A 19,206-nucleotide genomic window follows, 5' to 3' on the forward strand; every position below is an offset into this window, starting at 1 on the left:
TCATGAGGCTGGGCATTCTGTTAGATTACCGGTGAGCTCCCAAAGTAGGTGGACACTCAGCAGATTTCTGTGGGGGAAACGAAGAAGTGAACAATCACTTTATTGAAGCAGTACTTGGGTGTTTCCTATCAAGATGTCTTAGTAGAGGCAGCTCCCTGTGAAATCCAAACGGTGGGAAAAATCAGCGGCATTTATGACCTGTTCAGCACAGCACTGCCTGCTCATGAACACATTAATAGCCCTTAAATACAGTCATCTATTGTGAACTGGGCACTGGTGATTCAGGAACAAAGAAGAGGCCGTCAGCTTCAGTCTTTGTGTGTACATGAGCATGCGTGAGTGTGTGTGTGTGTGTAAGTCAGAAGCAAACATCTGGTGTTCTCTAAAATTCTTCATCATGTTTTCTGAGAGAGTCATTGAACCCCAAACCCACCATTTCAGGCAGACTGGCAGGTCAGCAAGTGTGCGAGATCCTTCTGTCTCCATCTCTCCATGCTGAGCTTACAGGTGCATGACCCATGCTTGACTTTGCATGTGGGTGCTGGGGATCCAATTTCAGGCACCCGCACAGAGTCCTGGCCAGGACAGGTCCTTTCTGGTGTGCCTGGGGCTCTTGCTAACAGAAGCCACATGTTGTGGCTGAGTGGATATGACTCAGGCTTGCTCACTGTCTTCAAAGCCAGGTCTTCTTCCTCCTAAGCCTTTGGTGGGAGACAGCGGCCTGGACTCACAATAGACCTAGGATCCAGACCCGCGGCCATGCTGACCACATAACACTGAGCCAATCGTCTACTTCCTCAGAGTTTCAGTTTTCCCATGTGTAAAATGGAAACACAGTTCCCTCTTCATGGTGTTACTGGGAAGTGTGCAGGAGAAGGGAGGGCCAAGGGGAGTGTTCTTAGTGGAGGAACTGGCAGAGAGTAGAATACCACAGAACATGCTGGCTGTGACATCAAGACTTTCCGGGGGGCAGCCACCTTTCTGGGGAAGGCCCCCATTCTTAACTGGCCTCTCTAGGAGGAAGGTAACTATGTTCCAGGGTAACTGTGCCAACAATCAATCGGGTGACATCTTTCACAGCATTGTCGTAGGAGAGCAAGACACACAGACAACTCACAGTGCCCTGGACAAGACGGGAAGGACCCTGGACTGGTGTAACGTGGCATTCCTCAAGCTAACCCAGACAGCACATACCTTTATTTCTTAGGATCAAGGCAGATATCTCTGTGGGGTGAAAGACCAAAGCTTGCTTAGTCACTGGTCCTGCAAGCTTTTGCTAAGCACCTTCTCTAGGGTTGGGCAGTGATCTAGGGAATAAGGAAGACAAACCCAGTTCTAGGCTCTGAGTGGTCATCTTACAAAGACTCCACTTGGTGGCTAGTCTGCAGGTAAGTGCCATCCCCAGCAAGAACTCAGGTGTGGGGCACAGCTCTTTCTCATTGTTCTTGCAGCTTCCTTGTTCCCTCCATTGCCCTCTAGGGGCACTCCCCTGGAATGGGCAGGGATGCTAGCTTTTCTCCACTCAAGGATCCTAGCCAGCTGGTATTTCAGAGTGTACTCTGTTCTCTGGCCTGAAAGATGCTGGGGTGTACCCAGAGCATGAGAAGACATCAGCATTTATTGGTGAGCTTTGTTTCCCAGGGACATTTATAAGCACATGGATGTCTTTCTAACTCCGATGCAAGGTGCTTCGGCCCATTTTTCAGGTAAGCAATGTCCAGAGAGGCTAAGCAATTTGGTTAAGGTATCATAAGTGGAGGCCAAGCCAGGCAGGATTCCTGCCTTCTGGTTTCCCACCAAATGTTTTTCCTTTGCCACAGTAAACTCCTGGGTGTTGGGGTGTTTTCCCCATAAGAGTTTATTGGCAAAGGTTGCCTGTTTCCTACTCAGCACCCACCTTTCCCTCTTACTATTACATGTTGGGGTGTCCAGTCCCCAGAGTTTATTGAAAAAAAGACATCTTTCTGACTATAGCATGGCTGTAGTCTTAGATAGGTCTGGAAGACAAGGATGCTGAAATTTGGGTGCAAGAAGTTTGTTAGGGTGATGCTTTCAGGATTCACATGCACTGGGGAGGAGTTGACTTGCAATGCAGTCACAACTGAGGCATATCCTCCAGAAAGTTCTGGAGCTATATAACCCTCAGACCTGTCCTCCTGTGAACTCAGGAGTCAGAGCTCTGCACTTGGATGCTCCTCCACCAGTTATGAGCTAACGCATAAAAGGATTGTGACCATAGGTCACTCTGTAGTGGTACTCCTCAGTGAGGAACTCAGCTGAGTCCTGGATGCCAAGCCCCTGGTGACTGAAGGACCAGGTGTCTCACTATTGAGTAAGGATCTTGTGACATCTCTCCAACTAACAGCTGGACATACATACATTCTGCATCCCATAGGACAGGTGCCTGGGTATGGATGTGTGAATGGCTTTGTGGGGTTTAAATGAACTCTAGTCTCTGGATGGCCTAATCAGAGATGGTTGAAGGCACGGGCATGGGCAGACAGAGTCATGGGCAGACGACAGATGGTCAGTGGGTTAATCAATACCTGAGAAAGCTCGAGTGCTGCTGTGGGGATGCTTGCCCAATAGTATTCTAACTATGGCTGAGCTTCTGATTGCAAAGGAGACATCTGATCATGATTTATTTACATGTCATGATTTACACCATGCGAAAGTCAATGTCACTGGGGAAGAGTGACTCCCATTCCCATGAACAATTCCTGACTAATTTTGATGTTTAAGAAAACTCGGGATCTAAGGAGCACAGATATGATGGATGCCCAGGATAGGAAAGCCCACAGATGCTGAAAACCCTGAAATCCTGGTGGGGCTTCAGCATGGCCAGAGGAGAGTGGTCTGCCTGGGGGCTGGACCGCGAGTCTGGATAGACCCAAGACAGCTATTCTCTTCTTCCCAGAGACAAGTTTTGAATTCCCAGCATACAGTAGGTGCTTAAACAGTGCCAACCAGAGGAAGGAGTGACTGCCTCTTCTAAGTTCATTCCTTGACAGTAGTAACAGCATGGTCATGGCTTCAAAGTTGCAAACATGGAAATTACTGAAAATCCCTTTTTTTCATCCCCACAAACTAAGTCACAAGCATGTTTATACCCCCAGAAATCTTCTCAAGTCCCCACAGCCCTTTCCTGCCTGTTAACACACGCTTGTACACATGGACACCACCTGCATAGCCCTCACATTCTACAGCGGTCCTGCTTGATCTGGCCTCTGCCAACTCCACCAGCCTTGCTTTGTGCCCTGCCATTTGATGTGCTGTTCTCCCTAAGATTATTCTACGTGTTGTATCACTGTCTTCCCACTTAGGACTTGCTATGAAGCTACCACTGATGAATATCTGTGGGATGGGTGTGCGTAGGTGAGGGGTGGGAGATAAAGAGATGGATCAGTGAACAGAGAAATTGTTGGATGATGGGTGATGGGTAAACAGAAGATGTATGGACAGGTGGATGGACAGAGGGATAAGGTGATGGGTGGACAGAAGGATGATTGAGTAGATGGGTGTAAAGATGATAGAGGGGTAAATGGCTGGATAAATGGGGTGGTGGGTGAATGGATGGGGCTTGTGGCTGGCTGGACAAATGAATGAATAATAGGTGGCTAGGTAAATACATGAATAGACATGATATGGATGGATGCATAGATGAGCGGATGGATATAGGTGAATGCATGCACACATGGACATGGATGAAGGAACAGTGGACAGCCATGTTTGATGAGAAGACATCATCTTCTTGTGGCCAAAGTTCATGACCAAGTTATGAGCTCCAAACTGTGAGGTTTGCCATGGGAACTGTGACTTGAAATCATCAATAGTTCTAACTTCTGTGCACTGTGAGCTTTGGGGAGATGTGGGAGCCCTGGCAGAGCCCAGCCTGATCTGAAGCACATACCATAGCTCCCTCCCCAGAAACTGATTTGCCCATTTGTACTTGTATCTTTTCTTTAATCTTTCAGTGGGACTTCAATATTTCTGCAGCATCTGAGATCGCCTCTGTTGAGGTGGCTGTCTAAGGCAGGGAGTGAGTTTTCCCCTGCTGCTCCCATCCCATCAATCAGTTCTGTGGAAACACAGCCTTCCTCCCTGGATCTGCAGGCAAAGAGCCATCACCTGGGCTGTGTGACGCTTTTTGTTCTTTGTGCATCTTTGATTTATTAAACATTTTTTAGTAAAATTCTGCATACGTTTAGCATGTGGAAAGCCCCCTCCCTCTCATGAAATAGAAAACCTGAAAGAGGGAGGGGTCTAGAGATTTGGGTGTCTAGACTTCCCAGATTTCTGAATGTAACACACCAATGTTTTCAATGCCTCTTCACTTTGAAGAGAGACCTCTGGGTCCCTCTCTAAAATGAATTTCTAGACGTCTCCTGGCATTGCTGTCTTCCTAAGTACATTTGTATGCTGGTTTTGTGCTGTGCTAGCAACAGCCTGTGCTGGCATCAGACAGAGCCAATAGAACAGCCAACCATCAGTGTGCTGTGCTATTTTGGATAGGCTGTTTAATCTCCCTAAGTTAAATAAGTTTTTTGCCTAAATGTGCAAGATGGTGTTTGTGAAATTGCCTTAATCACAACAGATATTTAAAGTTTATTAATTTGCCTGCCTATCTTTTCTTACTTTAAATTGGCCTTTTCCTTTGTGGGGCTGGGGATTGAACCTGAGACCTCACCTATTCTAGACCTGCCACTGAGTTGTATTTCCAGTACTCTTCTTAAGTGTCTCACCAAGTTTCTCAGGCTGACCTTGAACTCACTTTGTAGATTTGGCTTTGAGCTCATGGTCCTCCTGCCTCAACGTCTCAAGTCCTGAGATTTGACATGCACCACCATGCTGTGATCTCTAATTCCTCATGGAAACGATACACATTGTTCTGAAAGTGAACAACTTTATTAAAACGAGTCAGACAAAGATGGAGACAGCAACAGATACTCAGACAGGTGCCACCCAAATGCGTAACCTGTCATGGCAGCTAGAGGAGGAAGGAATGTGGGATGAAAGGCGGGGACACATGGTTATCATCCATGATGACAGGACACAAATCCTCACCCTCCATCTGCATTCCAACCACAGAACTTTATGTAAATAACACCAATTGTTTTCTGGGCAATTATCCTCACTGCCGTGTGTGTGTGTGTGTGTGTGTGTGTGTGTGTGTGTGTGTGTGTGTGTGTGTGTATGTGGTACAGGCTTTGAATGGAGAGAAGAAACCTCACTCACAGCCCTTGTTTTAAGTTTCAGCTTCCTTCTGTGACCTGGGGGTTACTAGGATGCACCTTAGAATTGCAACTGCATGAGTTGGAATGGTTGGATTTCAAAGTGCTTGGGCTGAATTGAGAGTATGAAAGCGGCTGCCCTCCAGTGTCTACAGCAGCATCTTCCAGTCTTACCATCTCTGGGTTCATTACCAAGCAAGTCAGGGAACCAAGTGGGATCCAATGGGTCTTAGGTCACACCAAGAACTCAGTCAGTTAGCATAAAAATTGTTCAAAAGACACTACAAACAAATGAACAATACTGGAATAGACAAACAAGAAGAGGGATGACCAGACACCTTTGCCTCAGTCCGTGTGAAATGAAGGATGTGGGAAGAAGGCTGGCTGCCATTGGCTCCAGTGTGGAAGTTCAGGTCTGCACAACCCTTGGGCAGCTCACCACTGGCTGAGCTGTGTTTGTGAGGTCACCCTTCCCCTACGTGGACTGTGAGAATGCCTGGAGACTCAGCCTGAGGAGTGATGGGAACCCTCTTTTGGGTGGCTTACTGTCTCTGTGCATGCAGAATGCTTTGTAGGTAAGCCACTCACCATGTAGTAAGAAGGAGTGGCAGAGGTAGGTAAGCCAGTCACCATGTAGTAAGAAGGAGTGGCAGAGGTAGGTAAGCCGCTCACCATGTAGTAAGAAGGAGTGGCAGAGGTAGGTAAGCCGCTCACCATGTAGTAAGAAGGAGTGGTAGAGGTAGGTAAGCTGCTCACCATGTAGTAAGAAGGAGTGGCAGAGAGTAGCTCCCACCACCTTTTGTCAAGAGAGTCCCCTATGGTTTCTAGGAGAGCCTAGCAGTTCCCGAATGCTTGGTTGGCTCATGTCGGTCTAGAGCCTCTAAAGCAGCGATTCTCAACCTTCCTAATTCTTCAGCCCTTTAATGCAGTTCCTCATGCTGTGGGCCCCTACCATAAAATTATTTTTTATTGCTACTTCATAACTGTAATGTTGCTACTGTTATGAATCACAGTGTAAATATCTGATATGCAGGATATCTGATATGTGACCCCTGTGAAAGGGTCATCCTACCCTAAAGGGCTTGAGACCCACAGGTTAAGAACCACTGCCCTAACGGGTTTGGAGCTGTGCTTGGCAGCTGGTATAGACCCCAAGGCTTAAGCTATCACTGCCCTGTGTGGAAAAGAATCTCCGAATTGGTCAAGACAGGACAGTGTGACTCTAAAGGAAACTTGGTCCTTGGAGTGGGGTTAATTTTCTTGGACCATTTCTGTGGAGCGTGACTTCCCTGAGCCTCAGGAACCCTCACTATAAACTGCAGTTCACTGGACTCATCCAGACAGTGTTATTATTCGGGGCTGGCATGGTTCAGCAGTGCTGTGCCCTGTCAAAGCACACAGTCCATTCTTTCCTTGTTCCTGCTGACCTGCTAGTTTCCCGGCCTGCTGCATATTGATCACAGGGTCCTCTGTGCCCTGCAGCTCTTCTGCCACCGACTGTGTCATCCCTGCTTGACAACTGGCCTGGCAGTGGGCAGCTTTGTCCTTTGAGTGGCTCTGTCTCTGGAGTTGACACTGCCCTCTGACCTGCTGACTGAGCGGGAGTTGCTTGCCCTCAGGCGCAGAGGTGTGACGAGGGCGTGAAGGAGCGAGCCTTCGGCTTGTGCACCTGTCAAGTAGCTTCTGCCTCAATCTTCTCCACCTGGTTTCAGCTCCAGGCCCGCAGCTGAGGCAACATCTGTGCCTGGAATGGCACAGCCGCCTATAGCTTTTCAGCCTCACTCCCCGGCTTTTGTTGTGATGGATGAGCCAGATCCTGCAAGGCCTACATGATGTGTGACCATTGCTTAAAACTCACAATGTTGCCACATTGCCTGCAGGACAAAGTTCGGATGGATTACTGTGGCACGAGAGGCCCTGCTAATCTTTTCCCGGTAGCTTGTGTTCTCTCCTCCATCTTTCCAGACCAGCTCCTCGTGACCATGTCCACTCCAGCACACTCCCTAAGCACATGTCCTAACTGATGTCTTCATTCTTTAGACTCAGGGCTCACTGCTACTGAAGGCCTTCTCACTTTCTGGGCTTGCAGAATACCACACATCTTCTAAAACCTAAGCTCAAAGGTCTTATCTTCTTTGGGATTCGGAGTTAGTGCTCCATTTATGTAGTAGGAGGCTGCTTGTTTGTTTCCGGCTGCTGAGACCCAAAATAATAACATAGAAACTGTATTAATTACAACACTGCTTGACCTATTAGCTTTTGCATATTTCTAGCTCACTCTGATCTCTTAAATTAACCCATTTCTATTATTTCATATTTTACCATGAGGCTTGTGGCCTACTGGCAAGGTTCTAGCTGGTAGCTTGCGTCTTTCTCTTCTGGCAGCTTCATGGCTTCTCTCTGACACTGCCTTCTTTCTCCCAGCATTCAATTTAGTTTTTTCCACCTATCTCTACTCTGCCCTATTACAGGCCAAGGCAGGTTCTTTATTCATTAACCAATAAAAGCAACACATAGACAGAAGGACCTCCCACACCACACAGAAGAATCACTTTGACATTTTGTCCATCTCTGTGTGGCCTTAGGGCTCTGGTGTGCCATTCTGGGAATGCTTTGGGTGTGACACTTATCAGAAGGTATGACACAGAAGGACCACTTTATGGATGCGTGAGAAAACTTAGATCTCAGAGGGGTGGGTGGGAGACAGGTGGATGGGATGGGGGAGGAAAGGAGAAAGAGAATACCAAGGTGGGTTTAGAAATGGAATAACAGTTGATCAAGACCCATTCTGTAGGCTGCAGTTTTGTGTTGTTGACCATGTCCTTTGCTTTACAGAAGCTTTTCAGTTTCAGGAGGTCCCATTTATTAATTGTTTCTCTCAGTGTCTGTGATCCTGGGGTTATATTTAGGAAGTGATCTCCTGTGCTAATGCATTCAAATGTACTTCCCACTTTCTCTTCTATGAAGTTCAGTGTGGTTGGCTTTATGTTGAGGTCTTTGATCCACTTGGACTTGAGTTTTGTGCATGGTGATAGATATCAATCTATTTTCATTCTTCTACGTGTTGATATCCAGTTATGCCAGCAGCATTTATTAAATAAGCTTTCTTTTTTCCATTCGACATTTTTTGCTTCTTTGTCAAAAATCAGGTGTTTGTAGGTGTGGGGATTAATATCTGGGTCTTCGATTCACTTCCATTGCGCCTCCTGTCTGTTTTTATGCCAAAACCAGGCTGTTTTCAGTACTGTAGCTCTGTAGTAGAGTTTGAAGTCAGGATTGTGATGCCTCAGAAGTTCCTTTACTGTTTCAGCTATCCTGGGTTTTTTGCTTTTCCATATGAAGTTGAGTATTGTTCTTTCGAGGTCTGTGAAGAATTTTGCTGGGAATTTCATTGAATCTATAGATTGCTTTTAGTAAGATTGCCATTTTTACTATGTTAATTCTACCTACCCAAGAGAATGGGAGATTTTTCCATTTTCTAGTGTCTTCTTCAATTTTTTTCTTCAAAGATTTAAAGTTCTTGTAAAACAAGTCTTCCACTTGTTTGGATAGAGTTGCTCTGAGATATTTTATGCTATTTGTGGCTATTGTGAAGGGTGTTGTTTCTCTGATTTCTTTCTCAGTCCATTTATTATCTGTGTAAAGGAGAGCTACTGAGTTTTTCGAGTTAATCTTGTATTCTGCTACAACAGAGGGCTGATCTCCAAAATATACAAAGAACTCAAGAAATTGATCATCAAAAGAACAAATAATGCACTAAAAAATAGAGTACCCACCTAAACAGATAACTTCCAACAGAGGAATCTAAAAGGGCTAAAAGACACTAAAGGAAATGCTAAACATCCTTAGCCATCAGAGAAATGCAAATCAAAACAACTCTGAGATTCCATCTTATACCTGTAAGAATGTCCAAGATCAAAAACACTGATGACAACTTATGCTGAAGAGGTAGTGGGGTAAAGGGAACACTCATGCATTGCTGATGGGAGTGCAAATTGGTACAGCCCCTTTGGATATCAGTATGGTGATTTCTCAGAAAATTAGGAAACAACCTTTTTCAAGACCCAGCATTACAACTTTTGGGTATATACCCAAAGGATGCTCAATCATACCACAAGGACATGTGCTCAACTATGTTCATAGCAGCGTTGTTTGTCAAGGCCAGAACCTGGAAACAACTAAATGTCCCTCGACTGAAGAATGGATAAGGAAAATGTGGCGCATTTGCACAATGGAGCATTACACAGCAGAAAAAAAATTATGTCTTACAGGCAAATGGATGGATCTAGAAAACATCATATTGAGTGACATGACCCAGACCCAAAAAGACAAATATCACATGTACTCATTCATAAGTGGCTTTTAGACATAAAGCAAAGAAAATCAGCCAGCCTACAATTCACAATCCCAGTAAACCTAGACAACATTGAGGACCCTAAGAGAGACATACATGAATCTAATCTATGTGGGAAGCAGAAAAAGACAAGATCTCCTGAGTAAATTGGGAGCATGGGGAACATGGGAGAGGGTTGAAAGGGAGGGGAAAAGAAGGGAGGGTAGAGGAGAAAAATGTAGAGCTCAATAAAAAAGTAGAAATGGATTAACAGAGACGCAGGTCCCCAGATTCAGTCTGAGTCTACTCAGAAGTCAATCTTTACAGTTCTGTCGACAGGAAAGTTGGCAGGGCCAATATGTAAAGGACACATCAGTAAATGGGCCTGCGGAAGCCAATTCTCTCTTACCAGGTTCTGCTTTGTAGCTCTGATATCTTTCAAACTGAGCTCAGACTGGAGGTTCCCCCCTGTGTTTGTACACGCCACCATGATTCTTGACTTGTAGAGAGGCCTTCCTACACCACCATGGCTGGTGACCTTGGGAGCTTCCTCTGCTTGGTCCTCCTTCTGGCTTCCATTCAGATCACTGCAGGTAGCCTTCTCTGAGGCTTGCTGTGCACAGGCAGGAACACTGGAGCGAAGGTGCTTAGGGCTGGGATCGTGGAGCCTGTTTGCTAGTTCTTTTATACTATGATATTTGATATTAATATGAGATTGGGGGGATAAGCAAGAAAGAAAAGATTACAGTTTAACAATAATGTATTTGTGTGCCAGGTTGACAAGGGGTCAATAGTCCCGGTTAGTTTTTTTTTTTTTTAATCAACTTGTCATTTTGGAAGAGGGAATCTTGATTGAGAAAGCACTCCTACCAAACTGGCCAGTGGGAAAGCCTGTAGTCCCTCTTCTTGACTTAGGATTGATGTGGCTGGGCTCATCCAGAGCCCATGGCGCCACCTCTGGGAGTGTGGCCCTGGATGGAAGAAGAGATCAGGCTGAGCAAGCCATAGGAAACAAGTCAGCAAGCAGCACCTTCTGCAGGCCCTCCTTCAGTGCTTGCATCCGGTTCCTGCCCCAGCCACCCTGGGTGATGGACTGCAAACTGTAGCATGAAACAAACCCTTTCCTTCCCAAGTTGCTTTTAGTCATGGTGTCTACGCACAGCAATAGAAACCTAACTCAGACACTCATGCAGTGATCTGGGTTAGGTTCAACCCTTTGAGGCTGATGAGGTGATTTGGATTAGGGAGCTTGTGTGAAGGCCTAGGGTGGGGTGTGAACACCTGCTCAGTCAGGATCCCTGCCCTAGACTGCTAGGAAGAATATCAACCACCAGCAGCTAGCATACTTACAAGAGGAACTTAGTAATAGCTTCATATGACATGTTGGGGGCTCTTTCATAAACCGGACATTCTTTGTCCATCCCTTGACATGAGCACCTAACAAATCATAACAGATAACATTAACAAATCATAACACAGCACACATTCCTGGTTTGTCTTATAGGACGAAATCATAGATTTCTTGAAGCTACATTCATTTTACAGTTGGTTGCCCTTGGGACTTTGTGGTCACACCAGTGACCCAATGACCTCCGGGGCCAGGTCTCCTTTCAGGTGGCATCTTCTGGTCCCTTCTCCAGGACCTCTGGAGCTGACTCTCTGCTCTTGTTCTATGCAGAGGTCACTTTGAAAAGTTTACAGTGCAGATAGTTCCAATCCTAAACAGGGACGCCCTGAAATGGAGAATTGTCAAAAGCTTCCAAGTTTTTTTTTTTTTTTTGAGATATCCTTAATTCACAAGTGATAAGTCAATCAAGTGATCAGAGCCCCTTTCACACCAAGCAGGCTTGACAGGGCTGGTTCACTCTGGCTTGCAAGAACCAACTGCATTTCCTGCCTGCAGACCAGCAGCTTGAAGTCAGCCACGTGGGAATGTTTATAACTCAGAGACTGCTAGATGCTGTAAGGGCCAGTTTCAAGGTCACCAGCGTGGCACTGCACCTGCTGAAATGAGAACCAGAGAGGTCAATTGCATCTCGGTGTCACGCTGCACATGAGTTGAGATGTGCTAGGGAGGTTTGCATTGGACGCCAGGTAGGTGCCGAGGAGGCAGATAGGCAGATTGGCTTCCTAATGTGTCCGTCCATCCCTCAGAACCATGAATCCAGAATGTCCTGTGTCAAAAGGACCTTGGTAGACGCGTTTAACTTCGCAAACCTTGTGACTTTAGATTACCTGGTGTGCCCAGGATTTTGTTTGTTGTTGTTGTTTCTTAAAGCCATGAATCCTTAACAGACAGCAGAAAAGCTTTCCTGGCTGTGTCAGAAAGATGAGAGAGGAGACATGGAGATGTGATAGGTAAACCTTTGAAGTCGGACAGAGGGGACCATGGGACAGAGGGGCTTGCCACACAGAGAAGTGGTCCTCGGCTGATAGCTGCAAAGAAAGGACAGACCAGTGAGGAGAGCAGCCCCCCTGCCTACACCTTGATTTTAACCCACAGAGACCCTGGATCATGGTAGCTTGTTGCTTAGCATGCATAAAGTCCTGAGTTCGATTCCCAGCACTACATAAACCTGGTATTATTGGTAGTTCCTGCCTACATTCCCAGAATATCACACATTCAAGGTCATCCTCACTTGTACAGGATGGCCTAAGATGTATGAGACCCACTCTTAAAAAGGTGTAGTGGTAGGCAAGAGGGATCAGAGCGGGAGGTAATTCCAGCCCTCTGATGTCATGTGACAGGACAAAAAATTAATGACAGTTATAAGTGAATAACACTGGGGTTGTAAATGCAGTTCACCATAGAGCCTGGCAAATCTCTGACCATGCATAGGAAGTGGGAGGAGGAAATCGGCAGAGGGAGGGAGGGAAATAGCAGGGGTAGGGGAAGACAGCAGGGCATGATCTTGGCATTGAACTTCGGGCATGAGAAAGACAAGGGATCAGTGAAGGTCTTTGGTCCATCTAGAAAGTCCCACCCACATCAGGACCCTTCTGGAATATGGCTCCTGGTGACCAAAGAGTTTGACCTTTGAATACAAAGTCACCAGGAGCCCAGAATCCATCAGATGTCAGAGTGTGTGACAGTTCCATTCTTGTGTTTTCTGCTTCCTCTCTGGGTTTTAGGGTCCCTGTCTACTTTCCCTTTGCAGTAAGGCAAAGCCCCAAGTCCAGCAGTCTTAAAGGAGGGAATGGCTGCCCTGGCTGCTGCAGTCTATGCGATTATGAGGTAGCCCACGCCCTCCTTCAGAGAGGGAAAGAAACGGTTTCATCGGCTTGCTGGCCAGCTCAGCAAACCCCCAGCTGCCTCTCAGCCCTTGTTGCTGAGAAGCCAGGCGAGGTGATGGGATTCAGACTTGCACCCCATTCCTTGCTCACTCCCTTCTCATTTCTGCCTACTTGGACTTTTCAGTGGCAGGGGTGGGGGGCAGTTATTTGAATTTCCTGCCAGAAAGTCATCTGTGTGGACAGAATTCAATATTTTCCTTCCCCAAAGCTACTATCTACCTATCTATCTGGGGTAATTGATTCCTACTTTTCCTATAACGCTAGATTGAGCTTGCTGAGGAAGCAATTCTAAGTGGCAAATTGCACAGACAGAAATAATCAAAGCTAGAGTGGCCGCTCGCCGAGATTTTCCTCACCAGGAATTGCCCTCCCAAAGGGTAGACTGTTATCCTCGACAGAGGGAGTATGGTCACTTCATCCACTGCACGATGCCGTGAGACCAGAATCGCAGACTCTGTTCCAAGTGAGGCCAGCTGGTCAGTCATTCAGTGTCCCCTGCTTAAGGCACGTGTGGCCTTGGATGATATGTGCCCAGTGTCGTGAATGTGCCAGTTACTCTTCTTCATGCTATAGCAAAGAACCCGAAGGAAAAGTGAAGGAACGCTTTCTTACTGTTGGTTTGGATTATAGTTTGAGGTACAGTTTGCTGTGCTGGGGAAACAGGGGTGGCAAGGTCTTGACGCCACCAGTGACCGTGTGCACAGGAAGCCGCTGCTCACACCCACGGTAGGTCTTACCACCTCACTAAACCGCTGTTCTGGAAACCTCCTCACAAACACACCCAATGGTGTGTTCCACACTGACTCTCAAGCTCAGTCAAGCTGACAGTGAAGACTGGCCATCATACCAAGAACTTGGGGATTCATTCATCGGCTTACAGGCTATAGCCTAGATAGTCTAACAATGGCTGTCTGTCTACCAGTGCAAAGTTCAAGAGGCTGGATGTCTCAGCTGGTCTTCAGTATACACTGGAATCCTGAAGAAGTAGGCTGTAAGGCCAGTGGAGGGATGGACTTGCCAGAGAGAGAGAGAGAGAGAGAGAGTGAGGACAAGCATGCCAAGAGCAAGGACTTCCTTCCTCCACGTCCTCTACATAGGCTGCCACCAGAAGAAGTGGCCCAGGTTAGACGTCGGTCTTCCCACTTCAAATGATTTAATTAAGAAAAATGCCTCACCATTGTAGCTAGCCATTTGGATTTTAGTTCATTCCAAATGTAGTCAAGTTGACAGCCAAGAATAGCATCACGGCTGTCGGGCAACCTGGATGTCAGGATCTCTGTCTCTTTAGAATGTGACCCCCTTGGTATTGCTGAGAAAGACACCATCTCCCTTCCCTGTCTCCCAGGTGTCTTGAAGGTCACTGATTTAGGTGGTGGTTCAGCTGAGGAACACAGTGTCAGCTTCCGCTAACCCAGCCATTGCAGCTGGGTGCGCCATTGTCCCAGGGGCCTAGGCTGCTTTTCAGGGACTCCAGAGTCTTCTGCTTTTCTGAGGTAAGGCCTCACTGGGTGGCTTGGGCTGGCTTTGAACTCGCTAGCCCCCTGCCTCAGCCTCCAAAGTGCTGGATTACAGGTGTGGGTTGTTAGGCCTGGCACTGAAGGATGGTTTTCTTCTGATAACATCGACTCTTCCCTCGGGTCTGTAAACACAGGATGGGTGGCCAGACTGGCTGAGACAGTGCTCCCGCTCGGCCTTCATGTTCTGCCTCTGTTTTGCTCCTCGACCTCTCCATCACCAAGAAATCTGCCCAGGACTATAACACAGGGCTAGCTGGATCTGGAATGGCAGGTTGCAGCCACCACGACCAGAAACACCCTAAAGGAGCAAAACAAAGCAGTTCTCCCAGGAGATGGCTGCCAGTCCCAGAGAAGACAGGAACACCCCTCCCTTTATTAGCACGTGTCTCTCCCTTGTGGTTCTCACCCTGTGTCTGTGATTCTTCACCCTGATGGAGTCCAGGAGCTGATCTGCAGGTATGATTCTCTTTGGTCCATCCTGTGGCCACCGGAAATAAGGCCATTGTCGTTCCTAACACTTGTCCATGGACGTTTTTTTCCAGGAGGTGAGTTCCCTGTGAGTCTCAGTTTCCTTCCCTTTCAGGGTCTTTGTGAGGTCAGATGCTGTCTCTGCTGATCCTCCCTGTTGTGTTATGAGTGCGCAGCCCAGACTGTGTCTACCCTAGTGTGATGGTATTCACACAAGGCACAAGGCACACTGCTTGTGTCCTCAGCCCGTCTGTCTCCTGCATTACTTTGTGCAGTGGGAACTGTATTTCTTGGGTTCAGACTTGTGAGTGGGCTTGGCCAACTCATGGGCGCTAGAGAGAGATTAGAGAATGGCCGGAAGTGTGTGCTAGGGAGTCCCTCCTCTTCCTTCGCTTCCTGTAGCCACTCTGGATATGTCTAGGTTCCTCTGCCTTCCCAGTGCCTGTTCAGAATCCAGTGGCATCTGCCTGGCTAAAGCTGGGACCCTTGCTCAGAGTCCAGTGGCGGCTGACCAGCTGTGGCAGGGACCCTTGTCGGTTCCACATACTAACTAGTCACTTAACATCTCACTGCGTTCATCATAGCCCTGAGAGGTTCTGATCATTAGCCCACTTTGCAGATGAAAGCATTGAGTCTCAGAGTAGTGACTTGTCTGCTACCATCTGCTGCCAGTCAGTGGAATGGCCAGAAAGAGACCCCAGGTTGCCTGTGTCTAAGGCCATGGCCATTGTCCTAAGCCAAGAGTGGAACGATTGTGCTGACCCGGCTTAAGGCTCACTTCTATTAGCCAACTGTGACCCCAACCACCAGGCCCACCTTAGCTCCCAACACTGCAGCCCCAAGAAGCGGGTATCAGCCCCCCAAATCCATGGCAGTTACTTGTGACAGACACCCGGCTTAGGCCGCAGGAAGCTGCCATGGCTTTGATGGGAGACCAGATCCCATGCAGGCACTTCCAGGATGTGGCTTGCTTTGAACAGATTACTTGGTATAAAGGAGAAGAGAAAGTGAAGGGGTGGAGGAGGCAGAAAAGGGAGAGGGCGAAGGGAGAGGAAACCCCCGATTTCACAGAGTCCAACCCCACAAGACAGTCTCTGATGACCAGGCAAAGGCTTTGAAAAATGGAGGGCAGCGCACAAACCCACTCTCTGAAAGTGGGGGTGGATCCTGGCAGATATCACATGGGGAACCCTGCTGTGGAGCCAGGGGGACCTCGAATGAGTTCAGGTGATGAAAAACTGTATAAAAGTTAATAGAGAGCTGTCACACTGTCTTCCAACTCCCAGTGGGAATCCTCGGGGCAGAACGCACCGGGCTGCTGCATCTTCGTGCCCAGCCACACTCCACGCATCTTGAGAGGTCGTTCAAAGTTGAGGAACATTCTATCAGCTTGGGATGAAAGAGTCTTCGTCTTAAGTGTGTCATGCAGGCATCTTGGTTTGAATGGCTCTCTTGCTATTTCTTTCCTTCTATCAGGTCCCCAAATGCTTGCTGGCTACAGGGGATAAAACCTGTAGTAAGGACCACAGAATGGGGGAGTGTGTGCCTCTGGTTAGAAAACGAGGGGTCCTGTGAATGCCCCAGGAAGATTGCCCTTCAGGACCCACATCTGGGTCGAGTTGCTTCCTTGTTGAAATCATTTGCTTCCTTCTTCCTGGTGCTGAGCAAGTCAGAAAGCACTGGCGGGCCAAGCAGGCCCTGTGTATTCCCATCCCTGGTCTCTGCTCAGTTTACCCTGGACCACTGTCCCCTCTGACTGCCCAGTTCCAAGTGAGCTGCATTCCTCCCCCGTTTCCTAAGCACATTCGTCTCCACTGTCACAGCTGCAGGCTCTCAGAACGTTCATCTCCCTTTCCTTAGACGTCCCTTCAGCCTGCTGTTTGTAAACCTGACTCTTCCACACTGTTTGGCTTCAGCGGCTGGCATGCTGGGTTCCATCCTTCTCCAGAGAAGAGGTCTAATTTTTTTTCTAGTTTTTTGAGAGACCTATCTTTCTGTCTCTTTGTGAGAGCCCACAACACAGAGTTATTCATTATCTATATCTTTCAATGGCCTCTCATGCCCAGTCCCAGGATTCAAAGAATTGTGCGTTTATGTCTTCTGTGTCCTGGTGTCCGGGCATGATGCAGGGGCTCTGGATGTATTGGTGGAACCCATGGCTCGTCGGCACAGGGAAGGAAAGTGGAGAAACAGAGCCGGGAGATGTTGCAAGATGTCTGGAGAGAACCATATTCCTGGGAGGCAGAGAATGCAGTCGACAGCTGGGAGATAGGTCGAGGAGGGCCAAGCATGGCGTTCCAACTGTCTACCGATGCCCTACCCTCTACTGGAAAACACTGTGCACATAAATGTGTGGGCGTGTAGGCTGGAGTCTGTTCACTTGAGTCTGTGTCTACGACAGGCGACATCGGCTCCAGGTGCATTTGCCCCACCTGGTCATATTTCCTCACCCATCCTGCGATCACACAGATGGAAACATTGCTAAACTATGACAGAAGAGCCTAGAGACAGCCTGCCACTCAGAACAGATCCTGCTGTTAGTGACCTGTGCCCCGTGATTGTAGTTTTGAACAATACTTACCTATCCATTGTTTAGATCGTGGCCAACAAAGCGACTCAGAGATGATGTCATTTGTCTGTGTGAATGAAGGGGAGCGGGAGAGCAACAACCAAGGACTTCTGTGTGGCAAGTCTACTTCTGCCAAGGTCAGAGGTCAACAGGTAAGTGCCCGATAGATAGGTGAGAAGTGGACTATTTGAGCCCAGGAGTTGATCACCAACACTTAAACCGGAAACAATCAAACGGCAAGGGAGCTGCCTCTGGGGCTTGAGGGGGGGATGTTTCAACTATAAGCCAGACAGCACTATACATTTTTAGAAAGTAATGCATTCCTATAACTTTGATATAAATTTATTATTATTAGTAGTATTAGTATTATTAGTATTATTTGGTTTTTCGAGACACGGTTTCTCTGTAGCTTTGGAGCCCGTCCTGGAACTAGCTCTTATAGACCAGGCTGGCCTCTAACACATAGATATCCGCCTACCTCTGCCTCCTGAGTGCTGGGATTAAATGTATGTGCCACCGTCGCCAGGCAACCTATTTTTAACTTACCATGTCATCCTGGCTGACCTAGAACTTGCTACATAGAACTAACTGGCCTGTAACTCGCAGAAATCTGCCTGCCTCTGCCTCCCGAGTTCTGGAGTTAAAGGTGTGTGCCACCATGCCTGACTTCAGATATTTAATTGTTATGGCTCTGTGATTTAGATACAATTAACAACTTTGTCGTATTTTCTTAGGCATAAATTCTTTATGAAATGAGAAGATCTGTGATAGGGTATCAGAGAGGCCAGCTGAGGTTGAGGCAGGGGCCGGATATCTTAGCAATCTGGGACCTGTTTCTCTGTTGGTCCCCCAGGCTCCCAGGCTGGTTGTGTCAATCAGTGTCTGTCTGACATTGTCCTCCAGTCCCGCACCAGCCCAAGCTCTGGGTCTCTATGATGGTTAATTTTTATTGCCAATTTGACTGCACTGGACCACGGGTGTGTCTGTGAAGGCATTTCCAGAGGGCAAGAAGATGTCCTGAATATGGGAAGCAGTCTCTCAGGGGTTGGGGGTCCCAGGCTGAGTGGGGGAAGCAAGCTGAGCACCAGCGTTCACCCCAGCTTCCTCAGGCTCCTGCAGCTGTGGGGGAACCATAGCCACCAACACCTCCAAATGAGTGTCCTCTCAGAACCCTTGAGGTCATTGAAAGATGCACAAATTCCCTCCAGTTGGTGTCCAGCTACTGTATTTCCTGCCCTGTTTTGGCCTCTCTGATGCCAGTCTGATGGAGGAAGGTTAATAAAAAAACTGCCTTGGCCCATTTGATAGGCCAGCCCTTAGGTGGGTGGAGTAGACAGAATAGAATGCTGGGAAGAAGGGAAGTGAGCTCAGACGCCATTTCCTCTCCTCTCTGGGGCAGACGTGATGAAGCTCCGACCCTAGATGGTCGTAGGCTAGAATCTTCCTGGTAAGTCACCACCTCGTGGTGCTACACACATTAATAGAAATGGGCCAAGCAGTGTTTATATGAATACAGCTTGTGTGTTGTTATTTTGGGGCATAAGCTAGCCAGGCGGCCGGGAGCTGGGTGGCAGGAACGCAGCCCACACTTCCTACTACACCAGTCCCTGTTCTTCCAGCCTAGACCCCTTCCTCTGAGAAGGCCAAGGTCCTGGGAATGGAAATGGGGGACTTCCTCTGGTGAGTGCTGAGGTCCTCTGAGGAGGTCCTACTGCTTTTCCAAGGCTGGGCCCTGCCTCTTGGCCTTTGTGTTTCCTGATGTCATGACTTCCTATGGTGCACCAGGCAGGCAAA

This window comes from Microtus oregoni, unplaced genomic scaffold, assembly GCF_018167655.1.
Source record: "Microtus oregoni isolate MIOR12 unplaced genomic scaffold, Mior012 000012F_ref0000307, whole genome shotgun sequence".
Lineage (NCBI taxonomy): Eukaryota > Metazoa > Chordata > Mammalia > Rodentia > Cricetidae > Microtus > Microtus oregoni.